We start from the raw sequence: 12,385 nt of genomic DNA, 5'->3' as shown, positions 1-12,385 counted from the left end.
AAATATTTTCTTTCTTCTTTTCTCCTCATCCGAGTGGTTTAACAATAAACATTCTGACTTTCCTCAATTTACTTTTAAACCTCTTACATCTGATTTAAGCCTATCTGTTGTTTCTATTGGATTTTTAGCTATTAGTAATGTGTCATCAGCAAACAAATTTATCTTACCATTTTCTTTATGTTCTTTCCCTATAATCTGTTCGTCATCTCTAATTATTTGTGCCAGTAATTCTATTATCAGTGTAAATAATACTGGAGATATGGGGCAGCCTTGTCTCATTTATTTATTTATTTATTTATTTATTATTTATTTATTTAATTTATATCCCGCCTATCTGAATCACATAGGACCACTCTAGGCGGTGTAGGTGTAACAGCCTAGGTGTATCGTCTCAGTTATTCCGTCATTAATTATTACTCTAGCTGTATTCTTTGAATATAATTGGTGAATTATCTGCCTGAAGAGGCCACTGGTGATGGAGCGGCTAAAAAATATTGTAAGTAAGTAAGTAAGTAAGTAAGTAAGTAAGTAAGTAAGTAAGTAAGTAAGTAAGTAAGTAAGGAAGGAAGGAAGGAAGGAAGGAAGGAAGGAAGGAAATAAATAAATAAATAAATAAATAAATAAATAAATAAATAAATAAATAAATAAATAAATAAATAAATAAATAAATAAATAAATAAATAAGGTGCTTCTCTGTCCTGTGAGTGCCATCGAGATGTAGAAATAGCCATGCAGCTAAACAAGATACACAGACCTTATACAGAGATATGAGCATCAACTCTACCTGTAGATCTGTTAGTTTCTCAGCGTTGATTCCCTTTGTTTATGGAAATGGAAGAAAACAGAACAATTTGCATACTGTGGGGTGAAAGCACATATATCAAGCCAATTCCAGAAGGTGCAGCAGCCATTTTGGAACTCAGTCACTTTGGGCCTAGCACTGACCGAGGTCATTTGAGGGACTTTGGGGGGTTTCTCTTTCATTCTCCCCTCCTTTCCGTTGCTCTGCAGCACCCTGATGGATAAGGAGTCCTGCTGGACTTTAAAACTAACTACCCTGTGCCTGTTTTGGAGATTTTAGAAGTCTAGTAATGATATAACTCATTTTTGTTTTCAGATGCAATACAAGGATCATACTGTCACAATTCAGGAGATGTCTTGGTCTACATCTCCTCTGAGGTGAACTAACTCTGAACCCAAGCCCTCCTGAGCCGTTCTGATCTGGAGGCACACAGAGACAGAGAGCCTGACTCGGTCCTCAAATGACGCATCTCTCCCCCGTCTCTCCCTATGAGGAGAATCCCAGGATGGATGTGGGGAGAGTGAAAGGACGGGATGCCCTTCTGTGATGGGCAGGAAATGGGATTTACCAGGGATCTCTAATCCCAGTGCTTTTGGGCAGAGAGAGTGAACTGAATCCATTTTAGGACTTGCCAGTATTCGCTGCTTTTTTTGCATGTTTTATCTTCCAGTATCAAAATGTTAAAACTATGGAAGAGTACAGTATTGGGTGCTCTCTTGAAACATGTTAAACGCTGTCTCTGTTTCTGTCAACTCTGTTGACCATCACCCACCCTTGCCTTATTGCACTTCCTGTGGTCTTGCTGCCAAAAAACATCTTCTAGTCTTTGGCCATAATACATTTTACTTACTTAAATTTTACTTGTATAAACAAAAAGCAAAAGGATTAGATTGCATTCCTTCATTCTTACTCTCTAGTTCAGTGCTTATCGTTCTGAAATGTCACAACGTCCTTGCTTATGGGCACTTCTGTGGCATGTCGTTTGTATACAAACTGCCAAACTCTCTCCCCTGCCAAAAAGAAAAGAAAAGAAATTACGTTGGAAGGTACTAGGAAGTGAATCAGACACATGCATCAAATTTGAATACTGTCCTTTCGCAAAAACCATAGCACCTATCCTTCTGATTGGTTTTTTTTAAAAAAAATTAAAAATGTTTTTTTTAAAAGATGGACATCTCTGTTCTGGATATCTGTTCTCCTAACAGTCTTTGTAAAATTCACTGGATGACAGTGCCAGTGGGGATGGGTAAGGTTTGGGTCCCATTACATCCTGGAGCCTGGCATCAACAAATACAGTAATGAGTTGTGCCATCAGGTACGAGAAAGATCCGTATTAAGATCCTTGAAAACAATGACCCAAGTCCTGTTGCTTAGTGTAGTAAATCACAAAAGAGTAGGCCCATCGAATCTATGATACTTTGGTGAATCATTTCTCCATGCATTCCATTGAGTCAAATGAATCTACTCTAACTGGAAGGAAGGAAGGAAGGAAGGAAGGAAGGAAGGAAGGAAGGAAGGAAGGAAGGAAGGAAGGAAGGAAGGAAGGAAGGAAGGAAGGAAGGAAGGAAGGAAAGGGCCAACTAATGGTTAAGACTGGGTAGCACAGAGGTAACCCAGGGCAATAGGAGAAGCCATCTGATAAAGAGCACCTGATAATGCTTGCGCACCCCTTGCCTCTCTTTCCCACACTTGTCTGGGAAAGTCTTGCAAGTGCTGGTTGATGAAGAAACTCAAGGATCTCTATCAAGCATTGTCTGAAGCTCACACACCATCTGCCTTTACTTAGCTTAAGAAAGAGAAGTACAGAGGAGGAAGATCCTTCAAGACTCTTGGCCTCTTTGCCCGGAATTGGCCAAGGCTAGAAAGTTCCTCTACTGTCTTTTCCATAGGAAAGATGCGGGGGGGGGGGGAGTGCCTTCTTTGCAGTTCTGTGAAGGGGCTCATATATACCCTATGGAATATTTGGTTCGGTCCAATGGGTGGGGAAATTCTAGGAAGGGGCTTTGATTCAGGATTTGAGTTAGAAAGAGTGGGGTAGAAAAAAAGAATGGGCCCTGGTTTTTAAGGAAATTAGCAAAATTATTGGATGTGATATTCAGATATCACCAATCATTGCCCTTCTAAATATAATTAAGAATGACCATCTGAAAAAAGATCAGAAATAGTTAGTTGTTATAATGGTTACAGTAGCAAGATTAATATTTGCAAAGAATTAGAAAAGTGACAAACAAATTAATCTTGAAGATTGGTATAAAGAAATGTGGAGTTTAGCAATTAATGATAAGTTAACATGTGAAATAAAAATAAGAAGAGGAATGGTAAAGTCTAATGATTTCAAAGATGTATGGAATTTATACTTGGAATATGTCTTTTTTTAAAAAAAAGGGGGGGGGACAGGCTATGTGCCAGCAGAGGAATCAATGGGACTTTTCTCTAATTTTTGTTTCAAAGAGACATTTAAATCTGTATTTATTTCTTTGAGCAATTCCTGCTTTGGTGGAGTTAATTCCCAAAATTAATGGTGTGTTGCATGGCACCTTCCATCCAAGGTTGTAACCCTTTGTTTTCCATATTCAGGTTTGTTCTTGTGGTTGTTTTAAATGCAAATTTTAAAAACATGCAAATAACTCCCATGGAACACCTCCCCCCCCAAAAAAAAAACACAGTTCAAACTACCCCCCAAAAAAGAGCTGGGAGTGGGTTGTATGACAAAAATTTGTATGCTTTTTGTCATATCACAATCTGTATGACAAAAATTTGGATACAATTTTTGTATCCAAGAAGTACTCACATACCCCATATGTTATTTGTTTGGTTTTGGGGGGTGGGGTTGTAACTTGCTCTCTTGAGAATGGGAACATCAGGACTGATAAAGAATAGCAAGAATTGGGGGGGTGGAAAAATCCACACCCAAATGCCTTTTAAAATCACAAAATGTCTTTAAGGTAACTTTAAAAGGAGCTAGAAAATGTTACTTGTTTTACCCAAAAAGCCCACAGTTCCTGCTCATTACTTTTCTTTTGAAATGTAAGTTCATTATCTCATTCTTATAATTCTCTCCTCCCAATTTCTAGGTGAAGACTGCAGAGAATTCCTCTGTACATAATTTCTATAATACCCTGTTAAAAAGAGAAACGTTTTGGAATCAATTTGATAGCATGTTGTTGTTGTGGAGATGTAGGAGAAGGTGGCAGGACCCATCACCTGGGCGTCACTCCTGCACCATGAAATGTGTACCCCAGAAAAAGTCAGCTCTCAAATTCCCACTGTTTTCTCTCTGCCCCCACCTTATGTTGGTTCCTTTTACGGCTGAAGCCATTCTCTCTCCTCCCAATGCTGTTCCCATGGTTTCAGCTGCCAGCAGTATTGTCCTGCTTTTCATGCTCTCAATGCCTCTTAGTAACTACTCCTGTCTCCTTCTCCTTATGTTTCTTCTGCACTCTCCTTATTTCTTCCTCCTGCACACCGTCCGTGGTTCTTCAGTGGCTTCGTATCTTTCCGTCCTGCGTGCCAGATGCTTCTGCCTTGCCCTCAATATTGCCTCATTCCAAGCAGGGACAGAGGGCAGCAAATGCCCAGTTTGCCAGAAATTCAGCAAAAGCGCTGGTCTCAGAAGCCAAAATAGGGGTGGGCTCTCAAATTAGCCTTTCCTGAGTTGCCAAAGAGTCCCAGGTAGCTGCTGAGACACACTTTGGCCAAAGCTGCCCTGAACTATTCCAGAGGAGCTGGTCATGGGTCTACACAGAAGGTGTCCCATATTTATAAGTGGCATCTAGTACAAGACATAAAAGTTGTTAATCTAATTAGAAACAATGGCCACAAGTGCTATCAAGTTCAGAAAATATGCAGGAACATAAAACTTTTTAAAAGAGGGAAGCAAATGTTACCCTCCCCCACCCGCCTCTGGGGAAAAAAAACAGGTCAATTAACATCTCCAGGAGCTATTGAACATTGAATGTGGGGGGGGGCAGGAAGTTGGAGTAGGGAAGCAGAAGTGGCCAGCCGGAGCTTTTAACAGCTTAAATTAACCTGGAGGCAAGCATGGTTTGCTTTGTGGAGCGCTGAGCAGGTGTCCATGTCAAAGGGCAATGACCATACACTGAAAAATGTTGAAACTCCTGTTGGTTGCTCTTTAAATGCCTGAGAGCCAGGCCAGTTTAGTGCATAGAGGGTCAGACTTAGGAAACCTGGGTTCAAGTTTGTGCTTAGCCATGGACACTCACTGGGGGCTGGCAATGGTAAAACTGCTCCATAAGTACCATATTTTTCGCTCCATAAGACGCACCAATTTTTAGAAGAAAACAGGAAAATATAATCTGTTTTCTTCGCTCCATGAGACTGTTTTGTGGGGGAAAAGTGCGTCTTATGGTGCAAAAAATACGGTATCTCACATTCTCCATGAAACCATATTAGGGTTGCAATGAGGTGGAATAGGTTTGATGATACTTACAATAAATGTGCACATGAAAGTTTGAAATGACGCAGTCTTTTGAGAGAAATACTCTGTGTGTTTTTAACGGCAGGTTTTGTTTAAGAAGTCACTGTCCTTCACATTCCTCTGACGAAAATGGGATCAATATTCTCAAAGTTCTCCACATAAATATTAATGTTCTATATGACTATAACTTCAGTACACATAAGTGTATTGTATCAGCCCCGTAGACCGTGGCTTTCTCGCTGCTTTTGCTATCTGCAGAGACCAACTAGCATGTTTTTTTTTCATTCCTGCTTTTTTTACTAGTGGCACATTTTTACTTGTGCTGGAAATCACCACTAGACTGTTAGGCTCTACGCCTAGCCTTAGCTGCCTGTGAACAAGAGGTTTGTGGGTCTTTTTGGTTCACCATTGAAAGGTTGAAGAATGTGCCAGAAAATCTCCATCCCTCCTCTTTCCAAGCTAGGCCCCTTGGACCAAGGTAACAGTTGATTCCCGCCGTCTCCTCCAAAGAGTAGCTTGTAAAGGAAGGACAGAATCCTTGGTCCTGAGAGGGGCTGGGCTGTGAGCCACCAAGGGGTCCAATTGCCAGAGTTTCTGACAGGATTACTATTAATAAGAAAGAGCAGCCCGGGACAGCTGCAGCTGTGTAATTTCAGCTCCAGACTGACAACTTCCAGATTTCCTTTGGCAAAATGCTGTTCTAATTATGCTGTGTATTTGCCATTTATCAACAAAATGCCTGGGAAAGAGCCGATTTGTTCCAAATAGGTCAGAGACAAGGATCAAAGCTTCAGTAATCTGAAGCTTGTACAGTCTGGCAGACCTGGAAACGGGCATCGTGTCAACAACCAGGCACAAGATGCAAATGTGGAAAGGATGCCAAAGGTCCACTGCCATTCACGTAGATCAGGAGGCCTCTCCATCCCCGGTCATATTCCATACATTCTCCATTTCTATTTGAGTGCGGCACACAATCTGGAATTCAATCTAGACATAAAACCGTTTAAAGGAAAATTCTGTTCTCACAGCACAGTAATGTACGTATCTTCCTGGAAAGCATGTGGGGGAGGGGGGCTCAATATGTTCTTAAGCAGAGGGTGAGGAAGTTTGGAAATATCATAACATTTTCCAATGTGTCGATGCTTTATTTATGTTCATCTTGTCCTCTAAATAATTGTTTTTCATCAACAGATATCTTTGGGGGGGGGGAGGGTGCTATGTTAGCCTTCTGCAGCAAGCAGGGCAAAAACTCTTGAGGATGGGATGCTTTGAACCTCTTCTCCTTGCACCCCAAAACCCCTCATCACCCTCCACTGCCCAGCTGATTAGAACTGGGAATATTGCTGATCAGGTGGGGGGGAAGAGAAGGTGTCCAGGCATCCCTCCCTCCCCGGTCCCATCAGGATGCAAACAGCAGGTTTTAGGCTGGACACAGCACAGCAGTTAACTTAGCCATAACGTTATTCCCACGTATCTATTCCCCACCTCTGCCCCCACTCTTGTACTCTTTGGCCTGAATAATGGAGTGGCAGTCCAGGAAAGGGAATTCAGGGGGGCCACAGGCTGCTGTGGTGGGCAGCGGTCAAAACCTCAGCAGGTTGCACAGAAGCCCACCAGTGTTTAGCTTTCATGACTGTTTGGAATAAAAGTCACTCAGAAAGTACCCAGATACCTTGTCTAGGAAAGTTTCTAAGATTCTCACCATGTCCCCCAAAATTAAGGCTTTTAAAAAAGTTGTTTTTATTTTTATTTGCAAAATGTTCTCCAATGTCTGGGACACTGTGGAGGGTGCAAAATGGTGACCAGATTGACAACACAGTGGTTGCTTCTTTAAACAGCAACCACCACTGCCCTAAGTGTGTGTGTGTCTCTCTGTGTGTGTCTGTGTCTGTGTGTGTGTGTGTGTGTGTGTGGTTCCCCACCTCCATTTGCAACGGAAATCATGGGGGGGGGGAAGGAACAGGGAATGCCACTCCTCCTTCCTCCCTGTCCTGTTGGCAGGAGCCTGGCAGGGCTTAAGACATGTCAGAGAGCGCTGGCCTCGGCACTCTCTGAATTCACAAGAGGATTGCCCTGTTATTAGGTTGGTCATATTTCAGTTTCCTTAAGAAAGCTGGAGAAGAAATAGCACCAAGTAAATTGGGGGGAGTGGGGGAGAGAAATCCCCTAGAAGCACTGGGGAAAGGGTGGCCAAATGTCCTCCCTTACAAAAGATAGCCCACGATCTATAGGCACCCTATATTCTGTTCTCCAGGCCAAGTCTGCTTAACACTGAAAGAAGCCTAAACAGGACTTAAACACTGCCCACCTACAGTGAGTACTTAGCTTTTCCATTTGGAGAAGCTGTATTATAAGTTCTGTTTAAAATATTTCAAAAATGTTCACCTGTCCCTATAATGTAGCCTAGGCAGTTCTGGACTGGGGTGAAGTTGGGGTAAAGATGCTGAGGCTGCACTTTGTGTTTCCTCCGCCACACACGATGCTCTCTTCTCTGTGGCCTTGGAACTGACAAGCCCACCACTTCGCATCTGGAGTGAAGACAGAACTCGGGAGACCAGGACTCTTAATGCGTGCTGGCTTCCCCTCCCTGCCTGTTTTTTATTGTTGTTTTTCTCTGCTAGCATTTCTTTCCTCTGGTGCACGGCTTCAAAATGAGCTCATTCAGGATTGGAGCCACACATAGTAACGTGGCACACTGTGTACATGGAATCACATCTTGCCATTGAGAGGCAAGTTCATCAGTATCCTTATCTATTCAGCCACGTTCCACCGCCCATCTTGGTTGCTTTTATAAGCCAGGAAGGGCAAGGGTCCAGCGCATATGTGGGAGGTATCCCCTCTCCAAGGGGCCTTGTGTATGTCTTCAAGATGTATACAATAAAAAGTATTTATTATAATCGGACAACCAAAAAGCCACATTTACACCCACTGGACTTCTATCAACCATGGCATCCAAGCTGGCATGGCCACAAGCAACTTTATATGCAAAGTGCCTTGAAACTGGTCATAGTGGGCTTATGCACAATTTTATTACATCTAATTGCTTCCAGTTGCCAGTGCTTGATCTGTTAACAGAAATAATTCATTTGGGGGAGGATTCTAGTCCCCATTGGGCCATGAAACTTAGAGGGTGATGTTGGTTCAGTCGTTCCAACCTGCTTTCCAAAGGCTTCATTATAAAATGATGTGGAAGAGAGCAGGAATGAAATAAAAGTGTAGCTAATGCAATAATGAATAATGATAAAGATCTAAATAAACATGTGTACGTATTTAAATTAATTCTATATTTTCCACTGTTGTTCAAGGTATATAAAACATTCCACTTCTGAAATAAGGTTGTGTTAGAATAAATGGGAAGTGTTGTCCCACAATGGAGCACTTTGGACTCAATCAGAGAGTTGATGTCTTCTTTCTAATGGGGGATTCCAGATATATGATCTTTGAAATGTGATCAATCCAACTTCAGAGTGAATTTTCCATTAAAATCCACTTGCATACCTGGCACTCTTTGCATTTTTCTAGCCAAAGCTATCTTTCCAGGCCTAGGAGCCTCATGATGATCTGGACCTCCTTTTGTAGTTTAACCAGTTGCTAATGCTATTAAAGGGATGTAGTGGTGCTGCAGGTTAAACTGCAGAAGCCTGTGTGGTGCAAGGTCGGAAGACCAGCAGTCGTAAGATCGTGAGCTCCCATCACTTGTCCCAGCTCCTGCCAACTTAGCAGTTCGAAAGCATGTAAAAATGCAAGTAGATCAATAGGGACCACCTTGGTGGGAAGGTAATGGCGTTCTGTATCAAGTTGCGCTGGCCACATGATCATGGAAACTGTCTTCAGACAAACGCTGGCTCTATGGCTTGGAAACGGGGATGAGCACCGTGCCCTAGAGTTGGACATGACTGGACTAAATGTGAAGGGGAACCTTAATGCTACTAAAATTGATAAAGCAGTGTTCTATTTAATCCAGTCTATTGGGACTGTGAGAGCAGAGTCTATTGCCTCCTGTTTGGGGACCGCTGTCTTTTAGGGTTGCCCTTCATGGCCTGGAAACATCTTTGCCAGTAGGAAATGGCATGAGGGATGTTAAGGAGCTAGCTCCCTCTAGTGGCTGGTAAAGTGGGAGGATGAGGAGAAACTGAACTTCACAGCACAATAGTGAGAAGAGTTACTCTGACTGAATCACTGGGGAAATGGAGAAGGGAGGCAGCCTGAGGCATTGAAGTTCTTGCAAGCTTAACTGCTAGGGAACGATGAAACTGACAGACACATCCTCTGCTGGCAAAGGGGAAGAGAGACCACGGAGCAAGGGGTGCAGTGTCCAAGACCTTGCATTAGACCTAGGTATCTGAGCTATGTACTCAGCAGGGAGTAACAGATACTGTACACTGTTGAGGGAACACAGGAGGCTTGATATTTCCACTTATAGATCAGACATTCTTTCAGTAAAGCTGTGACAGCGTCCTGAGGTCGATCATTTGGTACCTTGGGCATTTGGCGTCTAGTTTCTTTTGCATGTCGATGCAGCGCTCTAGAAAACATAACTGAAATGTCATCCTGATGGAAACTGGCTTGGCTGCCAGCAACTCCAGTTGTGTATATGTTTATATGTGTTGTTGATATGTGTTGCAATTGGGGAGACAAGCAATTAGGAGAGCCATAACCGATAGTACCCTAACAACTTGGGAGCAAGAGTGCGGTGAATCCTATTTTTCTCATAAGTGAATACATCCCACTCAGTCCTGTGTGGGTGATTCAAGAAGCCAGGCGAGGCAGCTTTCTTTCGGCTTCTCTGTTTTCCCCACTAGGACTCATCTTTCTACAGGTGGTAACAAGAAGGTGAATATAGGCATCCTTCAGTCTCGAGAGACTATGGTGACATGCTCTGAATCGAGGAGTGTCCTCTCCAGAGCATGAAGCCCGGGTAAGGTAATATGGAGGATAGGCTGTTACCCAAGCAGCAGATCCCCCCTCTCCACGTTGCTGAAATGATTCAATGGAAAGGCAAGAGCCAATACAACTGGTTCCAGCAATGTCGCAGGAGTTGGCAGAACGACACGAGCTGCCTTCGGGACTCCAGCTCCGTCAAAGGTATATATCCTTTCTTTTATTTTGGCCTCCCATCGTTACGTTCATTTTCATAAGCAGCACTGAAGCAGTAGCTCACAACTTGTGAGGCAGACCCTGCAGGGCCCAGTTTCCTCAAGGCATGTGAATTCTTCTTCCCATGTCGGTCCTCTCTAGATTTGTGAAGGCCTGCTTCTTCAGTGGCTCCACCATCCCATCCTAACTTGGAAAGAGTTTATGAGTTTCTTAAAATGAGGTTCTTTGTGTGTGCTTTAAAGGAGGGATTGAACAAGATGACCTTTTGTATTCCCTTTTCCAAGAGCAGTATTTGGCCGCTCTATGCATATACGGGTCCATGAAAGCAGTTGGGGCTGGGACAGTGAGGCTGAAGGCAGAGAAAGCCTAGAAGGGGGCCTTTAATTCAAAAGTCAAATGAGTGTTACAGACCAGACTAGAAAATGATCTTTCCCACACATCAATCACACTATCACCTGTTTGCAGTGGGGATTCTGGCTGCGTCTTCCTGTGTGACCCCATGAACATTCCTGGCTAGATACTCTATTGTTCATTGCCGAGTATAGGAAGAAGTCTTGAGAGTCCTTTAAAATTTGCTGAGCCCCTCACTAAATACGCCAACAGATGTACTAATTCTGCCTATGAGATACAAATATAGTTTGAGGTTACACGAAGTCTTGGAATAATTTCTCTCCGTTTACAGAGAGTCATATTTCTGAACTGCCAACACCAGAGAAAGGAATCAGTACTGGGCTGGTTTCATGTTGTGTTTTACTCCTAAGAAAAATATTCCCTGAGATGCAAGAAATATGAAGTAGCAATCGGACCTGTTGAGTATCCGCTGTACCTGCACTTGTTTAAACAGACAGGAGAAAACATGGTAATCTCGGTTTAAACTCCCCACAGAACGTCACTGTTGTTTAGGTCTTAGTAAGATTACAATGGCAGAGCAAAGGCCCCCTGTCTGGGCACTCTGCCTGAGCAAAGAAGACCGTTACATGGAAGGGATATAAGATTCCTTATGTGCCACCCCCACCCAAGATACTCAGAGCCAGCCAGCCAGCCACTGTCTTTCTCCCCTTTCCCTCTTGACAGCAACTGTTTCAAGGCAGCTTCTACATGGGAAACTCCACTGGGAAACTTTTATTCTTCTGCAGAGTGAGGTTACTATTAGAATTCCAATTCTAGTAAAGCTGTGGGGGCCACAGATGCCTCCCCAAAAGGGAAGACACAGCAGACAAATTTTAGAAAACAAAATACAAGTACAGTATATGATAATCTAATATATTCCAAATTGAAATTATGTTTCTCTGTGCTCATGCACCAAAATATGGCCATTTCTTTTTATATTTTCCTACACATCTCTCTTACCAGCTATGCCTTTTCTTAACAGATGACAAGATCAGGCATCTATCTCTTGCAAGCAGATGGACTGGGGACAGCAGAGTAAAGAGATCTGACCCAGGAGATACAACTTACAGGAATCGCATCCTATGCAGCTTGCAAAAAGGTGAATGCTCTTGGCCACACTTTTAGGCTTTTTTCCTCCTGCCTGAACAGTGCAGTCTCTAGAGACCAACAGGGAGACATGCTTTATAGTCCTGTAGGGCCATCCAGCCAAAATCTACACAAATGGAACATCGTTTCTTCAACCCATTAAAGGTTCAGAAGTGAATACTATGTTGCATAGCCTACACAGCTCTAGGGTCCTGTATGAATGGTATCTAATTATTCTGCTCTATTCAGAGATCAGCTTTTTAAAGAAAGGAATCATGGTAGAGACCCAATATATAGATAACTTGGGCACATTCAGTTAGTTTTTACAGCTCATGTCTGACAAAGCACCAGAGGCTAGAGCCTGTAATATGGTAAGGGGGCAGTTTCCTTAAAATCTTATCCAGAATCAGTAATGAGAAGGAATGAATTGCTTAACCAATGTGGCATTGTCCATCCACCTCGGAACAGTGATGCAGCTGCATAATGGACTGTAAAATGTTTTAATAGCTCCTCTGAGAGGAGTCTCAGAGGCCCAGCAGTTAATCCAGCCTCCCAAGGAGCATATCCAACCC

The 12,385-nt window shown here is 42.8% G+C and overlaps 1 long non-coding RNA gene across 1 annotated transcript in view; it reads left to right on the top strand.

Annotated features, from left to right (window-relative positions):
- Positions 1-12,385, top strand: part of LOC144588223 (uncharacterized) — a 196,034-nt gene that overhangs the window by 168,887 nt on the left and 14,762 nt on the right. The window lies entirely within an intron of this gene.

The sequence above is a fragment of the Pogona vitticeps genome, chromosome 3 (assembly GCF_051106095.1).
Source record: "Pogona vitticeps strain Pit_001003342236 chromosome 3, PviZW2.1, whole genome shotgun sequence".
Lineage (NCBI taxonomy): Eukaryota > Metazoa > Chordata > Lepidosauria > Squamata > Agamidae > Pogona > Pogona vitticeps.
The sequence above is the reverse complement of the archived record's forward strand: the minus strand, read 5'-3'. Positions and strand labels throughout refer to the sequence as shown.